The sequence below is a fragment of the Lissotriton vulgaris genome, chromosome 2_1, assembly GCF_964263255.1.
Source record: "Lissotriton vulgaris chromosome 2_1, aLisVul1.2, whole genome shotgun sequence".
Classification (NCBI taxonomy): Eukaryota; Metazoa; Chordata; class Amphibia; order Caudata; family Salamandridae; genus Lissotriton; species Lissotriton vulgaris.
The window spans coordinates 1,256,444,166-1,256,466,197 of record NC_141687.1 but is presented as its reverse complement, the minus strand read 5'-3'; positions in this window follow the sequence as shown (position 1 = coordinate 1,256,466,197).

The following is a 22,032-nucleotide window of genomic DNA, read 5'->3' as shown; positions in this document are numbered from 1 at the left end:
ATACATGTATCATGGTATAGAAAACGGAGCAATGTAGACGGGATGCCCAGCTGAAGACTAAGGTGGTGAGATGGAAGGACCTAGGCCATTATTTGAGACTTATACATTTGTTTGAAGGAGTGGTTGATAAGAACATTCTGGAATTCTCTAATGGTTAACTGATAGGGATGTGCTAAAATCAAGATGTTAGAATCTATTATTAATAGTTGTTATTATTCCCACGAACCATAGCATAAACCTTCCTCCCTTAACTTATCAGATCACTGAATTTCTATGGTGTACCATAACCTAAAATAATTCCTGTGAGAAGGGTACGCTATCTCTTGGCTGCCAAAGAGATCTTTCTATCTAAGTCCTCATATAGGTGCTAGAGTTGTGTAGTGAGTACCAGCAAATGAGGCATAGGATTGAAAGAACTCAGCTAGGTTGAAATCTAAATTGAGATTATAATTTTTAGTGAGCTTTGGATTTTCACAATATTAGATATGCCATAGTACTAATAATTGACGCTTTATAAAAATATTTTTTTGGTAGTGTTGCATTTCTTTGGAAATATTCAAGTTCTAAAAATTGACTAACAGTGGACTTTTCCATCTGCAGATTATACTGAATGGCCAGCAGAGGCAGTGTTGCAGAGGAATATTTCTCCGCTTGCTGAGAAAAAAAAAAAAAAGAAAGCTCATTCCTCAGCCTTCTCCATGCCTCGATCAATATATATGGTAAGGCAAAATCTCATTTAATCATTTTGCCATTAATAAAAAGTTCATAGCATCTGATGGCTCTCAGTGCCTTTTAGTGGGGTCTTCCGCATAAATATAATCTTCTAAAACGGTTGCAATATGGATGACACTATGGCCATCATGATCGTTTATCAAAGGCTTTGACTGTCTATGTGGCTGACAAAATCTTCTTTAGATACTTGTGCAGGCAATATGTCCTCCGAGGTAATTACCATCTTTCAGGCTGGAATGAGGTGTCTTAGGTTAGAGCAATTGACTTACTTTTAGATGGAGGGAAGCTATTTAACCTGTTTCCCTGCTCTCTGTGAGTGGGACTCTGATACTCAAGATGGACTGCTTTTTAGAAACTGTGTTCTTCTAAATCTAGCCCTCTTTAAATTGGAGCCCAATGCTTTCAATGGTGCAGAGTACTTTCCCATTACACATCCTACTTGCTGTGGAGGCATATTCCCAGATACTTTCCTAGTGTGTAATTGCTGATGTCTGGTCCTCCGGTGTAATCGTCTCCCAGGGCGATTGGTCAAGTGGTGTCTTTTATTTGTTTCCCTGTTGTGTTATGAGATTAGTGTGCAATTCAAAGCGTCGGGACACTCTTTCGAGTAGCCGCACGCTATATAAAACCCCGGTATAACATACCATAACATAACATCACAAAGCTACAGCAGGATGTCTTCTGACATGAGGGCCAATCAGTTGCCTCTTCTAACTCTAGCCCTCTTTAAATAGGAGCCCAATGCTTTCAATGATGCAGAGTATATTCCCATTACACCTCCTACTTGCTGTGGAGTCATATTCCCAGATACTTACCTAGTGTGTAATTGCTGAGGTCTGGTCCTCCGGTGTAATCGTCTCCCAGGGCGATTGATCAAGTGGTGCCATTACATCACAAAGCTACAGCAGAATGTCATCTGACATGAGGGCCAATCAGTTGCCTAGTACGCAATAGGATACATGTATCATGGTATAGAAAACGAAGCAATGTAGACGGGATGCCCAGCTGAAGACTAAGGTGGTGAGATGGAAGGACCTAGGCCATTATTTGAGACTTATACATTTGTTTGAAGGAGTGGTTGATAAGAACATTCTGGAATTCTCTAATGGTTAACTGATAGGGATGCGCTAAAATGAAGATGTTAGAATCTATTATTAATAGTTGTTATTATTCCCACGAACCATAGCATAAACCTTCCTCCCTTAACTTATCAGATCACTGAATTTCTATGGTGTACCATAACCTAAAATAATTCCTGTGAGAAGGGTACGCTATCTCTTGGCTGCCAAAGAGATCTTTCTATCTAGGTCCTCATATAGGTGCTAGAGTTGTGTAGTGAGTACCAGCAAATGAGGCATAGGATTGAAAGAACTCAGCTAGGTTGAAATCTAAATTGAGATTATAATTTTTAGTGAGCTTTGGATTTTCACAATATTAGATATGCCATAGTACTAATAATTGACGCTTTATAAAAATATTTTTTTGGTAGTGTTGCATTTCTTTGGAAATATTCAAGTTCTAAAAATTGACTAACAGTGGACTTTTCCATCTGCAGATTATACTGAATGGCCAGCAGAGGCAGTGTTGCAGAGGAATATTTCTCCGCTTGCTGAGAAAAAAAAAAAAAGAAAGCTCATTCCTCAGCCTTCTCCATGCCCCGATCAATATATATGGTAAGGCAAAATCTCATTTAATCATTTTGCCATTAATAAAAAGTTCATAGCATCTGATGGCTCTCAGTGCCTTTTAGTGTGGTCTTCCGCAGAAATATAATCTTCTAAGACGGTTGCAATATGGATGACACTATGGCCATCATGATCGTTTATCAAAGGCTTTGACTGTCTATGTGGCTGACAAAATCTTCTTTAGATACTTGTGCAGGCAATATGTCCTCCGAGGTAATTACCATCTTTCAGGCTGGAATGAGGTGTCTTAGGTTAGAGCAATTGACTTACTTTTAGATGGAGGGAAGCTATTTACCCTGTTTCCCTGCTCTCTGTGAGTGGGACTCTGATACTCAAGATGGACTGCTTTTTAGAAACTGTGTTCTTCTAAATCTAGCCCTCTTTAAATTGGAGCCCAATGCTTTCAATGGTGCAGAGTACTTTCCCATTACACATCCTACTTGCTGTGGAGGCATATTCCCAGATAGTTTCCTAGTGTGTAATTGCTGATGTCTGGTCCTCCGGTGTAATCGTCTCCCAGGGCGATTGGTCAAGTGGTGTCTTTTATTTGTTTCCCTGTTGTGTTATGAGATTAGTGTGCAATTCAAAGCATCGGGACACTCTTTCGAGTAGCCGCACGCTATATAAAACCCCGGTATAACATAACATAACATAACATCACAAAGCTACAGCAGGATGTCTTCTGACATGAGGGCCAATCAGTTGCCTCTTCTACCTCTAGCCCTCTTTAAATAGGAGCCCAATGCTTTCAATGATGCAGAGTATATTCCCATTACACCTCCTACTTGCTGTGGAGTCATATTCCCAGATACTTACCTAGTGTGTAATTGCTGAGGTCTGGTCCTCCGGTGTAATCGTCTCCCAGGGCGATTGATCAAGTGGTGCCATTACATCACAAAGCTACAGCAGAATGTCATCTGACATGAGGGCTAATCAGTTGCCTAGTACGCAATAGGATACATGTATCATGGTATAGAAAACGGAGCAATGTAGACGGGATGCCCAGCTGAAGACTAAGGTGGTGAGATGGAAGGACCTAGGCCATTATTTGAGACTTATACATTTGTTTGAAGGAGTGGTTGATAAGAACATTCTGGAATTCTCTAATGGTTAACTGATAGGGATGTGCTAAAATGAAGATGTTAGAATCTATTATTCATAGTTGTTGTTATTCCCACGAACCATAGCATAAACCTTCCTCCCTTAACTTATCAGATCACTGAATTTCTATGGTGTACCATAACCTAAAATAATTCCTGTGAGAAGGGTACGCTATCTCTTGGCCGCCAAAGAGATCTTTCTATCTAAGTCCTCATATAGGTGCTAGAGTTGTGTAGTGAGTACCAGCAAATGAGGCATAGGATTGAAAGAACTTAGCTAGGTTGAAATCTAAATTGAGATTATAATTTTTAGTGAGCTTTGGATTTTCACAATATTAGATATGCCATAGTACTAATAATTGACGCTTTATAAAAATATTTTTTTGGTAGTGTTGCATTTCTTTGGAAATATTCAAGTTCTAAAAATTGACTAACAGTGGACTTTTCCATCTGCAGATTATACTGAATGGCCAGCAGAGGCAGTGTTGCAGAGGAATATTTCTCCGCTTGCTGAGAAAAAAAAAAAAAAGAAAGCTCATTCCTCAGCCTTCTCCATGCCTCGATCAATATATATGGTAAGGCAAAATCTCATTTAATCATTTTGCCATTAATAAAAAGTTCATAGCATCTGATGGCTCTCAGTGCCTTTTAGTGGGGTCTTCCGCATAAATATAATCTTCTAAAACGGTTGCAATATGGATGACACTATGGCCATCATGATCGTTTATCAAAGGCTTTGACTGTCTATGTGGCTGACAAAATCTTCTTTAGATACTTGTGCAGGCAATATGTCCTCCGAGGTAATTACCATCTTTCAGGCTGGAATGAGGTGTCTTAGGTTAGAGCAATTGACTTACTTTTAGATGGAGGGAAGCTATTTAACCTGTTTCCCTGCTCTCTGTGAGTGGGACTCTGATACTCAAGATGGACTGCTTTTTAGAAACTGTGTTCTTCTAAATCTAGCCCTCTTTAAATTGGAGCCCAATGCTTTCAATGGTGCAGAGTACTTTCCCATTACACATCCTACTTGCTGTGGAGGCATATTCCCAGATACTTTCCTAGTGTGTAATTGCTGATGTCTGGTCCTCCGGTGTAATCGTCTCCCAGGGCGATTGGTCAAGTGGTGTCTTTTATTTGTTTCCCTGTTGTGTTATGAGATTAGTGTGCAATTCAAAGCGTCGGGACACTCTTTCGAGTAGCTGCACGCTATATAAAACCCTGGTATAACATACCATAACATAACATCACAAAGCTACAGCAGGATGTCTTCTGACATGAGGGCCAATCAGTTGCCTCTTCTAACTCTAGCCCTCTTTAAATAGGAGCCCAATGCTTTCAATGATGCAGAGTATATTCCCATTACACCTCCTACTTGCTGTGGAGTCATATTCCCAGATACTTACCTAGTGTGTAATTGCTGAGGTCTGGTCCTCCGGTGTAATCGTCTCCCAGGGCGATTGATCAAGTGGTGCCATTACATCACAAAGCTACAGCAGAATGTCATCTGACATGAGGGCCAATCAGTTGCCTAGTACGCAATAGGATACATGTATCATGGTATAGAAAACGAAGCAATGTAGACGGGATGCCCAGCTGAAGACTAAGGTGGTGAGATGGAAGGACCTAGGCCATTATTTGAGACTTATACATTTGTTTGAAGGAGTGGTTGATAAGAACATTCTGGAATTCTCTAATGGTTAACTGATAGGGATGCGCTAAAATGAAGATGTTAGAATCTATTATTAATAGTTGTTATTATTCCCACGAACCATAGCATAAACCTTCCTCCCTTAACTTATCAGATCACTGAATTTCTATGGTGTACCATAACCTAAAATAATTCCTGTGAGAAGGGTACGCTATCTCTTGGCTGCCAAAGAGATCTTTCTATCTAGGTCCTCATATAGGTGCTAGAGTTGTGTAGTGAGTACCAGCAAATGAGGCATAGGATTGAAAGAACTCAGCTAGGTTGAAATCTAAATTGAGATTATAATTTTTAGTGAGCTTTGGATTTTCACAATATTAGATATGCCATAGTACTAATAATTGACGCTTTATAAAAATATTTTTTTGGTAGTGTTGCATTTCTTTGGAAATATTCAAGTTCTAAAAATTGACTAACAGTGGACTTTTCCATCTGCAGATTATACTGAATGGCCAGCAGAGGCAGTGTTGCAGAGGAATATTTCTCCGCTTGCTGAGAAAAAAAAAAAAGAAAGCTCATTCCTCAGCCTTCTCCATGCCCCGATCAATATATATGGTAAGGCAAAATCTCATTTAATCATTTTGCCATTAATAAAAAGTTCATAGCATCTGATGGCTCTCAGTGCCTTTTAGTGTGGTCTTCCGCAGAAATATAATCTTCTAAGACGGTTGCAATATGGATGACACTATGGCCATCATGATCGTTTATCAAAGGCTTTGACTGTCTATGTGGCTGACAAAATCTTCTTTAGATACTTGTGCAGGCAATATGTCCTCCGAGGTAATTACCATCTTTCAGGCTGGAATGAGGTGTCTTAGGTTAGAGCAATTGACTTACTTTTAGATGGAGGGAAGCTATTTACCCTGTTTCCCTGCTCTCTGTGAGTGGGACTCTGATACTCAAGATGGACTGCTTTTTAGAAACTGTGTTCTTCTAAATCTAGCCCTCTTTAAATTGGAGCCCAATGCTTTCAATGGTGCAGAGTACTTTCCCATTACACATCCTACTTGCTGTGGAGGCATATTCCCAGATAGTTTCCTAGTGTGTAATTGCTGATGTCTGGTCCTCCGGTGTAATCGTCTCCCAGGGCGATTGGTCAAGTGGTGTCTTTTATTTGTTTCCCTGTTGTGTTATGAGATTAGTGTGCAATTCAAAGCATCGGGACACTCTTTCGAGTAGCCGCACGCTATATAAAACCCCGGTATAACATAACATAACATAACATCACAAAGCTACAGCAGGATGTCTTCTGACATGAGGGCCAATCAGTTGCCTCTTCTACCTCTAGCCCTCTTTAAATAGGAGCCCAATGCTTTCAATGATGCAGAGTATATTCCCATTACACCTCCTACTTGCTGTGGAGTCATATTCCCAGATACTTACCTAGTGTGTAATTGCTGAGGTCTGGTCCTCCGGTGTAATCGTCTCCCAGGGCGATTGATCAAGTGGTGCCATTACATCACAAAGCTACAGCAGAATGTCATCTGACATGAGGGCTAATCAGTTGCCTAGTACGCAATAGGATACATGTATCATGGTATAGAAAACGGAGCAATGTAGACGGGATGCCCAGCTGAAGACTAAGGTGGTGAGATGGAAGGACCTAGGCCATTATTTGAGACTTATACATTTGTTTGAAGGAGTGGTTGATAAGAACATTCTGGAATTCTCTAATGGTTAACTGATAGGGATGTGCTAAAATGAAGATGTTAGAATCTATTATTCATAGTTGTTGTTATTCCCACGAACCATAGCATAAACCTTCCTCCCTTAACTTATCAGATCACTGAATTTCTATGGTGTACCATAACCTAAAATAATTCCTGTGAGAAGGGTACGCTATCTCTTGGCCGCCAAAGAGATCTTTCTATCTAAGTCCTCATATAGGTGCTAGAGTTGTGTAGTGAGTACCAGCAAATGAGGCATAGGATTGAAAGAACTTAGCTAGGTTGAAATCTAAATTGAGATTATAATTTTTAGTGAGCTTTGGATTTTCACAATATTAGATATGCCATAGTACTAATAATTGACGCTTTATAAAAATATTTTTTTGGTAGTGTTGCATTTCTTTGGAAATATTCAAGTTCTAAAAATTGACTAACAGTGGACTTTTCCATCTGCAGATTATACTGAATGGCCAGCAGAGGCAGTGTTGCAGAGGAATATTTCTCCGCTTGCTGAGAAAAAAAAAAAAAAGAAAGCTCATTCCTCAGCCTTCTCCATGCCTCGATCAATATATATGGTAAGGCAAAATCTCATTTAATCATTTTGCCATTAATAAAAAGTTCATAGCATCTGATGGCTCTCAGTGCCTTTTAGTGGGGTCTTCCGCATAAATATAATCTTCTAAAACGGTTGCAATATGGATGACACTATGGCCATCATGATCGTTTATCAAAGGCTTTGACTGTCTATGTGGCTGACAAAATCTTCTTTAGATACTTGTGCAGGCAATATGTCCTCCGAGGTAATTACCATCTTTCAGGCTGGAATGAGGTGTCTTAGGTTAGAGCAATTGACTTACTTTTAGATGGAGGGAAGCTATTTAACCTGTTTCCCTGCTCTCTGTGAGTGGGACTCTGATACTCAAGATGGACTGCTTTTTAGAAACTGTGTTCTTCTAAATCTAGCCCTCTTTAAATTGGAGCCCAATGCTTTCAATGGTGCAGAGTACTTTCCCATTACACATCCTACTTGCTGTGGAGGCATATTCCCAGATACTTTCCTAGTGTGTAATTGCTGATGTCTGGTCCTCCGGTGTAATCGTCTCCCAGGGCGATTGGTCAAGTGGTGTCTTTTATTTGTTTCCCTGTTGTGTTATGAGATTAGTGTGCAATTCAAAGCGTCGGGACACTCTTTCGAGTAGCTGCACGCTATATAAAACCCTGGTATAACATACCATAACATAACATCACAAAGCTACAGCAGGATGTCTTCTGACATGAGGGCCAATCAGTTGCCTCTTCTAACTCTAGCCCTCTTTAAATAGGAGCCCAATGCTTTCAATGATGCAGAGTATATTCCCATTACACCTCCTACTTGCTGTGGAGTCATATTCCCAGATACTTACCTAGTGTGTAATTGCTGAGGTCTGGTCCTCCGGTGTAATCGTCTCCCAGGGCGATTGATCAAGTGGTGCCATTACATCACAAAGCTACAGCAGAATGTCATCTGACATGAGGGCCAATCAGTTGCCTAGTACGCAATAGGATACATGTATCATGGTATAGAAAACGAAGCAATGTAGACGGGATGCCCAGCTGAAGACTAAGGTGGTGAGATGGAAGGACCTAGGCCATTATTTGAGACTTATACATTTGTTTGAAGGAGTGGTTGATAAGAACATTCTGGAATTCTCTAATGGTTAACTGATAGGGATGCGCTAAAATGAAGATGTTAGAATCTATTATTCATAGTTGTTGTTATTCCCACGAACCATAGCATAAACCTTCCTCCCTTAACTTATCAGATCACTGAATTTCTATGGTGTACCATAACCTAAAATAATTCCTGTGAGAAGGGTACGCTATCTCTTGGCCGCCAAAGAGATCTTTCTATCTAAGTCCTCATATAGGTGCTAGAGTTGTGTAGTGAGTACCAGCAAATGAGGCATAGGATTGAAAGAACTCAGCTAGGTTGAAATCTAAATTGAGATTATAATTTTTAGTGAGCTTTGGATTTTCACAATATTAGATATGCCATAGTACTAATAATTGACGCTTTATAAAAATATTTTTTTGGTAGTGTTGCATTTCTTTGGAAATATTCAAGTTCTAAAAATTGACTAACAGTGGACTTTTCCATCTGCAGATTATACTGAATGGCCAGCAGAGGCAGTGTTGCAGAGGAATATTTCTCCGCTTGCTGAGAAAAAAAAAAAAGAAAGCTCATTCCTCAGCCTTCTCCATGCCTCGATCAATATATATGGTAAGGCAAAATCTCATTTAATCATTTTGCCATTAATAAAAAGTTTATAGCATCTGATGGCTCTCAGTGCCTTTTAGTGTGGTCTTCCGCATAAATATAATCTTCTAAAACGGTTGCAATATGGATGACACTATGGCCATCATGATCGTTTATCAAAGGCTTTGACTGTCTATGTGGCTGACAAAATGTTCTTTAGATACTTGTGCAGGCAATATGTCCTCCGAGGTAATTACCATCTTTCAGGCTGGAATGAGGTGTCTTAGGTTAGAGCAATTGACTTACTTTTAGATGGAGGGAAGCTATTTACCCTGTTTCCCTGCTCTCTGTGAGTGGGACTCTGATACTCAAGATGGACTGCTTTTTAGAAACTGTGTTCTTCTAAATCTAGCCCTCTTTAAATTGGAGCCCAATGCTTTCAATGGTGCAGAGTACTTTCCCATTACACATCCTACTTGCTGTGGAGGCATATTCCCAGATACTTTCCTAGTGTGTAATTGCTGATGTCTGGTCCTCCGGTGTAATCGTCTCCCAGGGCGGTTGGTCAAGTGGTGTCTTTTATTTGTTTCCCTGTTGTGTTATGAGATTAGTGTGCAATTCAAAGCGTCGGGACACTCTTTCGAGTAGCCGCACGCTATATAAAACCCCGGTATAACATAACATAACATAACATCACAAAGCTACAGCAGGATGTCTTCTGACATGAGGGCCAATCAGTTGCCTCTTCTACCTCTAGCCCTCTTTAAATAGGAGCCCAATGCTTTCAATGATGCAGAGTATATTCCCATTACACCTCCTACTTGCTGTGGAGTCATATTCCCAGATACTTACCTAGTGTGTAATTGCTGAGGTCTGGTCCTCCGGTGTAATCGTCTCCCAGGGTGATTGATCAAGTGGTGCCATTACATCACAAAGCTACAGCAGAATGTCATCTGACATGAGGGCCAATCAGTTGCCTAGTACGCAATAGGATACATGTATCATGGTATAGAAAACGGAGCAATGTAGACGGGATGCACAGCTGAAGACTAAGGTGGTGAGATGGAAGGACCTAGGCCATTATTTGAGACTTATACATTTGTTTGAAGGAGTGGTTGATAAGAACATTCTGGAATTCTCTAATGGTTAACTGATAGGGATGTGCTAAAATGAAGATGTTAGAATCTATTATTAATAGTTGTTATTATTCCCACGAACCATAGCATAAACCTTCCTCCCTTAACTTATCAGATCACTGAATTTCTATGGTGTACCATAACCTAAAATAATTCCTGTGAGAAGGGTACGCTATCTCTTGGCCACCAAAGAGATCTTTCTATCTAAGTCCTCATATAGGTGCTAGAGTTGTGTAGTGAGTACCAGCAAATGAGGCATAGGATTGAAAGAACTCAGCTAGGTTGAAATCTAAATTGAGATTATAATTTTTAGTGAGCTTTGGATTTTCACAATATTAGATATGCCATAGTACTAATAATTGACGCTTTATAAAAATATTTTTTTGGTAGTGTTGCATTTCTTTGGAAATATTCAAGTTATAAAAATTGACTAACAGTGGACTTTTCCATCTGCAGATTATACTGAATGGCCAGCAGAGGCAGTGTTGCAGAGGAATATTTCTCCGCTTGCTGAGAAAAAAAAAAAAGAAAGCTCATTCCTCAGCCTTCTCCATGCCCCGATCAATATATATGGTAAGGCAAAATCTCATTTAATCATTTTGCCATTAATAAAAAGTTCATAGCATCTGATGGCTCTCAGTGCCTTTTAGTGGGGTCTTCCGCATAAATATAATCTTCTAAGACGGTTGCAATATGGATGACACTATGGCCATCATGATCGTTTATCAAAGGCTTTGACTGTCTATGTGGCTGACAAAATCTTCTTTAGATACTTGTGCAGGCAATATGTCCTCCGAGGTAATTACCATCTTTCAGGCTGGAATGAGGTGTCTTAGGTTAGAGCAATTGACTTACTTTTAGATGGAGGGAAGCTATTTAACCTGTTTCCCTGCTCTCTGTGAGTGGGACTCTGATACTCAAGATGGACTGCTTTTTAGAAACTGTGTTCTTCTAAATCTAGCCCTCTTTAAATTGGAGCCCAATGCTTTCAATGGTGCAGAGTACTTTCCCATTACACATCCTACTTGCTGTGGAGGCATATTCCCAGATACTTTCCTAGTGTGTAATTGCTGATGTCTGGTCCGCCGGTGTAATCGTCTCCCAGGGCGATTGGTCAAGTGGTGTCTTTTATTTGTTTCCCTTTTGTGTTATGAGATTAGTGTGCACTTCAAAGCGTCGGGACACTCTTTCGAGTAGCCGCACGCTATATAAAACCCCGGTATAACATAACATAACATCACAAAGCTACAGCAGGATGTCTTCTGACATGAGGGCCAATCAGTTGCCTCTTCTACCTCTAGCCCTCTTTAAATAGGAGCCCAATGCTTTCAATGATGCAGAGTATATTCCCATTACACCTCCTACTTGCTGTGGAGTCATATTCCCAGATACTTACCTAGTGTGTAATTGCTGAGGTCTGGTCCTCCGGTGTAATCGTCTCCCAGGGCGATTGATCAAGTGGTGCCATTACATCTCAAAGCTACAGCAGAATGTCATCTGACATGAGGGCCAATCAGTTGCCTAGTACGCAATAGGATACATGTATCATGGTATAGAAAACGGAGCAATGTAGACGGGATGCCCAGCTGAAGACTAAGGTGGTGAGATGGAAGGACCTGGGCCATTATTTGAGACTTATACATTTGTTTGAAGGAGTGGTTGATAAGAACATTCTGGAATTCTCTAATGGTTAACTGATAGGGATGTGCTAAAATGAAGATGTTAGAATCTATTATTCATAGTTGTTGTTATTCCCACGAACCATAGCATAAACCTTCCTCCCTTAACTTATCAGATCACTGAATTTCTATGGTGTACCATAACCTAAAATAATTCCTGTGAGAAGGGTACGCTATCTCTTGGCCGCCAAAGAGATCTTTCTATCTAAGTCCTCATATAGGTGCTAGAGTTGTGTAGTGAGTACCAGCAAATGAGGCATAGGATTGAAAGAACTTAGCTAGGTTGAAATCTAAATTGAGATTATAATTTTTAGTGAGCTTTGGATTTTCACAATATTAGATATGCCATAGTACTAATAATTGACGCTTTATAAAAACATTTTTTTGGTAGTGTTGCATTTCTTTGGAAATATTCAAGTTCTAAAAATTGACTAACAGTGGACTTTTCCATCTGCAGATTATACTGAATGGCCAGCAGAGGCAGTGTTGCAGAGGAATATTTCTCCGCTTGCTGAGAAAAAAAAAAAAAAGAAAGCTCATTCCTCAGCCTTCTCCATGCCTCGATCAATATATATGGTAAGGCAAAATCTCATTTAATCATTTTGCCATTAATAAAAAGTTCATAGCATCTGATGGCTCTCAGTGCCTTTTAGTGGGGTCTTCCGCATAAATATAATCTTCTAAAACGGTTGCAATATGGATGACACTATGGCCATCATGATCGTTTATCAAAGGCTTTGACTGTCTATGTGGCTGACAAAATCTTCTTTAGATACTTGTGCAGGCAATATGTCCTCCGAGGTAATTACCATCTTTCAGGCTGGAATGAGGTGTCTTAGGTTAGAGCAATTGACTTACTTTTAGATGGAGGGAAGCTATTTAACCTGTTTCCCTGCTCTCTGTGAGTGGGACTCTGATACTCAAGATGGACTGCTTTTTAGAAACTGTGTTCTTCTAAATCTAGCCCTCTTTAAATTGGAGCCCAATGCTTTCAATGGTGCAGAGTACTTTCCCATTACACATCCTACTTGCTGTGGAGGCATATTCCCAGATACTTTCCTAGTGTGTAATTGCTGATGTCTGGTCCTCCGGTGTAATCGTCTCCCAGGGCGATTGGTCAAGTGGTGTCTTTTATTTGTTTCCCTGTTGTGTTATGAGATTAGTGTGCAATTCAAAGCGTCGGGACACTCTTTCGAGTAGCTGCACGCTATATAAAACCCTGGTATAACATACCATAACATAACATCACAAAGCTACAGCAGGATGTCTTCTGACATGAGGGCCAATCAGTTGCCTCTTCTAACTCTAGCCCTCTTTAAATAGGAGCCCAATGCTTTCAATGATGCAGAGTATATTCCCATTACACCTCCTACTTGCTGTGGAGTCATATTCCCAGATACTTACCTAGTGTGTAATTGCTGAGGTCTGGTCCTCCGGTGTAATCGTCTCCCAGGGCGATTGATCAAGTGGTGCCATTACATCACAAAGCTACAGCAGAATGTCATCTGACATGAGGGCCAATCAGTTGCCTAGTACGCAATAGGATACATGTATCATGGTATAGAAAACGAAGCAATGTAGACGGGATGCCCAGCTGAAGACTAAGGTGGTGAGATGGAAGGACCTAGGCCATTATTTGAGACTTATACATTTGTTTGAAGGAGTGGTTGATAAGAACATTCTGGAATTCTCTAATGGTTAACTGATAGGGATGCGCTAAAATGAAGATGTTAGAATCTATTATTAATAGTTGTTATTATTCCCACGAACCATAGCATAAACCTTCCTCCCTTAACTTATCAGATCACTGAATTTCTATGGTGTACCATAACCTAAAATAATTCCTGTGAGAAGGGTACGCTATCTCTTGGCTGCCAAAGAGATCTTTCTATCTAGGTCCTCATATAGGTGCTAGAGTTGTGTAGTGAGTACCAGCAAATGAGGCATAGGATTGAAAGAACTCAGCTAGGTTGAAATCTAAATTGAGATTATAATTTTTAGTGAGCTTTGGATTTTCACAATATTAGATATGCCATAGTACTAATAATTGACGCTTTATAAAAATATTTTTTTGGTAGTGTTGCATTTCTTTGGAAATATTCAAGTTCTAAAAATTGACTAACAGTGGACTTTTCCATCTGCAGATTATACTGAATGGCCAGCAGAGGCAGTGTTGCAGAGGAATATTTCTCCGCTTGCTGAGAAAAAAAAAAAAGAAAGCTCATTCCTCAGCCTTCTCCATGCCCCGATCAATATATATGGTAAGGCAAAATCTCATTTAATCATTTTGCCATTAATAAAAAGTTCATAGCATCTGATGGCTCTCAGTGCCTTTTAGTGTGGTCTTCCGCAGAAATATAATCTTCTAAGACGGTTGCAATATGGATGACACTATGGCCATCATGATCGTTTATCAAAGGCTTTGACTGTCTATGTGGCTGACAAAATCTTCTTTAGATACTTGTGCAGGCAATATGTCCTCCGAGGTAATTACCATCTTTCAGGCTGGAATGAGGTGTCTTAGGTTAGAGCAATTGACTTACTTTTAGATGGAGGGAAGCTATTTACCCTGTTTCCCTGCTCTCTGTGAGTGGGACTCTGATACTCAAGATGGACTGCTTTTTAGAAACTGTGTTCTTCTAAATCTAGCCCTCTTTAAATTGGAGCCCAATGCTTTCAATGGTGCAGAGTACTTTCCCATTACACATCCTACTTGCTGTGGAGGCATATTCCCAGATAGTTTCCTAGTGTGTAATTGCTGATGTCTGGTCCTCCGGTGTAATCGTCTCCCAGGGCGATTGGTCAAGTGGTGTCTTTTATTTGTTTCCCTGTTGTGTTATGAGATTAGTGTGCAATTCAAAGCATCGGGACACTCTTTCGAGTAGCCGCACGCTATATAAAACCCCGGTATAACATAACATAACATAACATCACAAAGCTACAGCAGGATGTCTTCTGACATGAGGGCCAATCAGTTGCCTCTTCTACCTCTAGCCCTCTTTAAATAGGAGCCCAATGCTTTCAATGATGCAGAGTATATTCCCATTACACCTCCTACTTGCTGTGGAGTCATATTCCCAGATACTTACCTAGTGTGTAATTGCTGAGGTCTGGTCCTCCGGTGTAATCGTCTCCCAGGGCGATTGATCAAGTGGTGCCATTACATCACAAAGCTACAGCAGAATGTCATCTGACATGAGGGCTAATCAGTTGCCTAGTACGCAATAGGATACATGTATCATGGTATAGAAAACGGAGCAATGTAGACGGGATGCCCAGCTGAAGACTAAGGTGGTGAGATGGAAGGACCTAGGCCATTATTTGAGACTTATACATTTGTTTGAAGGAGTGGTTGATAAGAACATTCTGGAATTCTCTAATGGTTGGGATGTGCTAAAATGAAGATGTTAGAATCTATTATTCATAGTTGTTGTTATTCCCACGAACCATAGCATAAACCTTCCTCCCTTAACTTATCAGATCACTGAATTTCTATGGTGTACCATAACCTAAAATAATTCCTGTGAGAAGGGTACGCTATCTCTTGGCCGCCAAAGAGATCTTTCTATCTAAGTCCTCATATAGGTGCTAGAGTTGTGTAGTGAGTACCAGCAAATGAGGCATAGGATTGAAAGAACTCAGCTAGGTTGAAATCTAAATTGAGATTATAATTTTTAGTGAGCTTTGGATTTTCACAATATTAGATATGCCATAGTACTAATAATTGACGCTTTATAAAAATATTTTTTTGGTAGTGTTGCATTTCTTTGGAAATATTCAAGTTCTAAAAATTGACTAACAGTGGACTTTTCCATCTGCAGATTATACTGAATGGCCAGCAGAGGCAGTGTTGCAGAGGAATATTTCTCCGCTTGCTGAGAAAAAAAAAAAAGAAAGCTCATTCCTCAGCCTTCTCCATGCCTCGATCAATATATATGGTAAGGCAAAATCTCATTTAATCATTTTGCCATTAATAAAAAGTTTATAGCATCTGATGGCTCTCAGTGCCTTTTAGTGTGGTCTTCCGCATAAATATAATCTTCTAAAACGGTTGCAATATGGATGACACTATGGCCATCATGATCGTTTATCAAAGGCTTTGACTGTCTATGTGGCTGACAAAATGTTCTTTAGATACTTGTGCAGGCAATATGTCCTCCGAGGTAATTACCATCTTTCAGGCTGGAATGAGGTGTCTTAGGTTAGAGCAATTGACTTACTTTTAGATGGAGGGAAGCTATTTACCCTGTTTCCCTGCTCTCTGTGAGTGGGACTCTGATACTCAAGATGGACTGCTTTTTAGAAACTGTGTTCTTCTAAATCTAGCCCTCTTTAAATTGGAGCCCAATGCTTTCAATGGTGCAGAGTACTTTCCCATTACACATCCTACTTGCTGTGGAGGCATATTCCCAGATACTTTCCTAGTGTGTAATTGCTGATGTCTGGTCCTCCGGTGTAATCGTCTCCCAGGGCGGTTGGTCAAGTGGTGTCTTTTATTTGTTTCCCTGTTGTGTTATGAGATTAGTGTGCAATTCAAAGCGTCGGGACACTCTTTCGAGTAGCCGCACGCTATATAAAACCCCGGTATAACATAACATAACATAACATCACAAAGCTACAGCAGGATGTCTTCTGACATGAGGGCCAATCAGTTGCCTCTTCTACCTCTAGCCCTCTTTAAATAGGAGCCCAATGCTTTCAATGATGCAGAGTATATTCCCATTACACCTCCTACTTGCTGTGGAGTCATATTCCCAGATACTTACCTAGTGTGTAATTGCTGAGGTCTGGTCCTCCGGTGTAATCGTCTCCCAGGGTGATTGATCAAGTGGTGCCATTACATCACAAAGCTACAGCAGAATGTCATCTGACATGAGGGCCAATCAGTTGCCTAGTACGCAATAGGATACATGTATCATGGTATAGAAAACGGAGCAATGTAGACGGGATGCACAGCTGAAGACTAAGGTGGTGAGATGGAAGGACCTAGGCCATTATTTGAGACTTATACATTTGTTTGAAGGAGTGGTTGATAAGAACATTCTGGAATTCTCTAATGGTTAACTGATAGGGATGTGCTAAAATGAAGATGTTAGAATCTATTATTCATAGTTGTTGTTATTCCCACGAACCATAGCATAAACCTTCCTCCCTTAACTTATCAGATCACTGAATTTCTATGGTGTACCATAACCTAAAATAATTCCTGTGAGAAGGGTACGCTATCTCTTGGCCGCCAAAGAGATCTTTCTATCTAAGTCCTCATATAGGTGCTAGAGTTGTGTAGTGAGTACCAGCAAATGAGGCATAGGATTGAAAGAACTCAGCTAGGTTGAAATCTAAATTGAGATTATAATTTTTAGTGAGCTTTGGATTTTCACAATATTAGATATGCCATAGTACTAATAATTGACGCTTTATAAAAATATTTTTTTGGTAGTGTTGCATTTCTTTGGAAATATTCAAGTTCTAAAAATTGACTAACAGTGGACTTTTCCATCTGCAGATTATACTGAATGGCCAGCAGAGGCAGTGTTGCAGAGGAATATTTCTCCGCTTGCTGAGAAAAAAAAAAAAGAAAGCTCATTCCTCAGCCTTCTCCATGCCTCGATCAATATATATGGTAAGGCAAAATCTCATTTAATCATTTTGCCATTAATAAAAAGTTTATAGCATCTGATGGCTCTCAGTGCCTTTTAGTGTGGTCTTCCGCATAAATATAATCTTCTAAGACGGTTGCAATATGGATGACACTATGGCCATCATGATCGTTTATCAAAGGCTTTGACTGTCTCTGTGGCTGACAAAATGTTCTTTAGATACTTGTGCAGGCAATATGTCCTCCGAGGTAATTACCATCTTTCAGGCTGGAATGAGGTGTCTTAGGTTAGAGCAATTGACTTACTTTTAGATGGAGGGAAGCTATTTACCCTGTTTCCCTGCTCTCTGTGAGTGGGACTCTGATACTCAAGATGGACTGCTTTTTAGAAACTGTGTTCTTCTAAATCTAGCCCTCTTTAAATTGGAGCCCAATGCTTTCAATGGTGCAGAGTACTTTCCCATTACACATCCTACTTGCTGTGGAGGCATATTCCCAGATACTTTCCTAGTGTGTAATTGCTGATGTCTGGTCCTCCGGTGTAATCGTCTCCCAGGGCGATTGGTCAAGTGGTGTCTTTTATTTGTTTCCCTGTTGTGTTATGAGATTAGTGTGCAATTCAAAGCGTCGGGACACTCTTTCGAGTAGCCGCACGCTATATAAAACCCCGGTATAACATAACATAACATCACAAAGCTACAGCAGGATGTCTTCTGACATGAGGGCCAATCAGTTGCCTCTTCTACCTCTAGCCCTCTTCAAATAGGAGCCCAATGCTTTCAATGATGCAGAGTATATTCCCATTACACCTCCTACTTGCTGTGGAGTCATATTCCCAGATACTTACCTAGTGTGTAATTGCTGAGGTCTGGTCCTCCGGTGTAATCGTCTCCCAGGGCGATTGATCAAGTGGTGCCATTACATCACAAAGCTACAGCAGGATGTCATCTGACATGAGGGCCAATCAGTTGCCTAGTACGCAATAGGATACATGTATCATGGTATAGAAAACGGAGCAATGTAGACGGGATGCCCAGCTGAAGACTAAGGTGGTGAGATGGAAGGACCTAGGCCATTATTTGAGACTTATACATTTGTTTGAAGGAGTGGTTGATAAGAACATTCTGGAATTCTCTAATGGTTAACTGATAGGGATGTGCTAAAATGAAGATGTTAGAATCTATTATTCATAGTTGTTGTTATTCCCACGAACCATAGCATAAACCTTCCTCCCTTAACTTATCAGATCACTGAATTTCTATGGTGTACCATAACCTAAAATAATTCCTGTGAGAAGGGTACGCTATCTCTTGGCCGCCAAAGAGATCTTTCTATCTAAGTCCTCATATAGGTGCTAGAGTTGTGTAGTGAGTACCAGCAAATGAGGCATAGGATTGAAAGAACTCAGCTAGGTTGAAATCTAAATTGAGATTATAATTTTTAGTGAGCTTTGGATTTTCACAATATTAGATATGCCATAGTACTAATAATTGACGCTTTATAAAAATATTTTTTTGGTAGTGTTGCATTTCTTTGGAAATATTCAAGTTCTAAAAATTGACTAACAGTGGACTTTTCCATCTGCAGATTATACTGAATGGCCAGCAGAGGCAGTGTTGCAGAGGAATATTTCTCCGCTTGCTGAGAAAAAAAAAAAAAGAAAGCTCATTCCTCAGCCTTCTCCATGCCCCGATCAATATATATGGTAAGGCAAAATCTCATTTAATCATTTTGCCATTAATAAAAAGTTTATAGCATCTGATGGCTCTCAGTGCCTTTTAGTGTGGTCTTCCGCATAAATATAATCTTCTAAGACGGTTGCAATATGGATGACACTATGGCCATCATGATCGTTTATCAAAGGCTTTGACTGTCTATGTGGCTGACAAAATGTTCTTTAGATACTTGTGCAGGCAATATGTCCTCCGAGGTAATTACCATCTTTCAGGCTGGAATGAGGTGTCTTAGGTTAGAGCAATTGACTTACTTTTAGATGGAGGGAAGCTATTTACCCTGTTTCCCTGCTCTCTGTGAGTGGGACTCTGATACTCAAGATGGACTGCTTTTTAGAAACTGTGTTCTTCTAAATCTAGCCCTCTTTAAATTGGAGCCCAATGCTTTCAATGGTGCAGAGTACTTTCCCATTACACATCCTACTTGCTGTGGAGGCATATTCCCAGATACTTTCCTAGTGTGTAATTGCTGATGTCTGGTCCTCCGGTGTAATCGTCTCCCAGGGCGGTTGGTCAAGTGGTGTCTTTTATTTGTTTCCCTGTTGTGTTATGAGATTAGTGTGCAATTCAAAGCGTCGGGACACTCTTTCGAGTAGCCGCACGCTATATAAAACCCCGGTATAACATAACATAACATAACATCACAAAGCTACAGCAGGATGTCTTCTGACATGAGGGCCAATCAGTTGCCTCTTCTACCTCTAGCCCTCTTTAAATAGGAGCCCAATGCTTTCAATGATGCAGAGTATATTCCCATTACACCTCCTACTTGCTGTGGAGTCATATTCCCAGATACTTACCTAGTGTGTAATTGCTGAGGTCTGGTCCTCCGGTGTAATCGTCTCCCAGGGTGATTGATCAAGTGGTGCCATTACATCACAAAGCTACAGCAGAATGTCATCTGACATGAGGGCCAATCAGTTGCCTAGTACGCAATAGGATACATGTATCATGGTATAGAAAACGGAGCAATGTAGACGGGATGCACAGCTGAAGACTAAGGTGGTGAGATGGAAGGACCTAGGCCATTATTTGAGACTTATACATTTGTTTGAAGGAGTGGTTGATAAGAACATTCTGGAATTCTCTAATGGTTAACTGATAGGGATGTGCTAAAATGAAGATGTTAGAATCTATTATTCATAGTTGTTGTTATTCCCACGAACCATAGCATAAACCTTCCTCCCTTAACTTATCAGATCACTGAATTTCTATGGTGTACCATAACCTAAAATAATTCCTGTGAGAAGGGTACGCTATCTCTTGGCCGCCAAAGAGATCTTTCTATCTAAGTCCTCATATAGGTGCTAGAGTTGTGTAGTGAGTACCAGCAAATGAGGCATAGGATTGAAAGAACTCAGCTAGGTTGAAATCTAAATTGAGATTATAATTTTTAGTGAGCTTTGGATTTTCACAATATTAGATATGCCATAGTACTAATAATTGACGCTTTATAAAAATATTTTTTTGGTAGTGTTGCATTTCTTTGGAAATATTCAAGTTCTAAAAATTGACTAACAGTGGACTTTTCCATCTGCAGATTATACTGAATGGCCAGCAGAGGCAGTGTTGCAGAGGAATATTTCTCCGCTTGCTGAGAAAAAAAAAAAAAGAAAGCTCATTCCTCAGCCTTCTCCATGCCCCGATCAATATATATGGTAAGGCAAAATCTCATTTAATCATTTTGCCATTAATAAAAAGTTCATAGCATCTGATGGCTCTCAGTGCCTTTTAGTGTGGTCTTCCGCAGAAATATAATCTTCTAAGACGGTTGCAATATGGATGACACTATGGCCATCATGATCGTTTATCAAAGGCTTTGACTGTCTATGTGGCTGACAAAATCTTCTTTAGATACTTGTGCAGGCAATATGTCCTCCGAGGTAATTACCATCTTTCAGGCTGGAATGAGGTGTCTTAGGTTAGAGCAATTGACTTACTTTTAGATGGAGGGAAGCTATTTACCCTGTTTCCCTGCTCTCTGTGAGTGGGACTCTGATACTCAAGATGGACTGCTTTTTAGAAACTGTGTTCTTCTAAATCTAGCCCTCTTTAAATTGGAGCCCAATGCTTTCAATGGTGCAGAGTACTTTCCCATTACACATCCTACTTGCTGTGGAGGCATATTCCCAGATAGTTTCCTAGTGTGTAATTGCTGATGTCTGGTCCTCCGGTGTAATCGTCTCCCAGGGCGATTGGTCAAGTGGTGTCTTTTATTTGTTTCCCTGTTGTGTTATGAGATTAGTGTGCAATTCAAAGCATCGGGACACTCTTTCGAGTAGCCGCACGCTATATAAAACCCCGGTATAACATAACATAACATCACAAAGCTACAGCAGGATGTCTTCTGACATGAGGGCCAATCAGTTGCCTCTTCTACCTCTAGCCCTCTTTAAATAGGAGCCCAATGCTTTCAATGATGCAGAGTATATTCCCATTACACCTCCTACTTGCTGTGGAGTCATATTCCCAGATACTTACCTAGTGTGTAATTGCTGAGGTCTGGTCCTCCGGTGTAATCGTCTCCCAGGGCGATTGATCAAGTGGTGCCATTACATCACAAAGCTACAGCAGAATGTCATCTGACATGAGGGCTAATCAGTTGCCTAGTACGCAATAGGATACATGTATCATGGTATAGAAAACGGAGCAATGTAGACGGGATGCCCAGCTGAAGACTAAGGTGGTGAGATGGAAGGACCTAGGCCATTATTTGAGACTTATACATTTGTTTGAAGGAGTGGTTGATAAGAACATTCT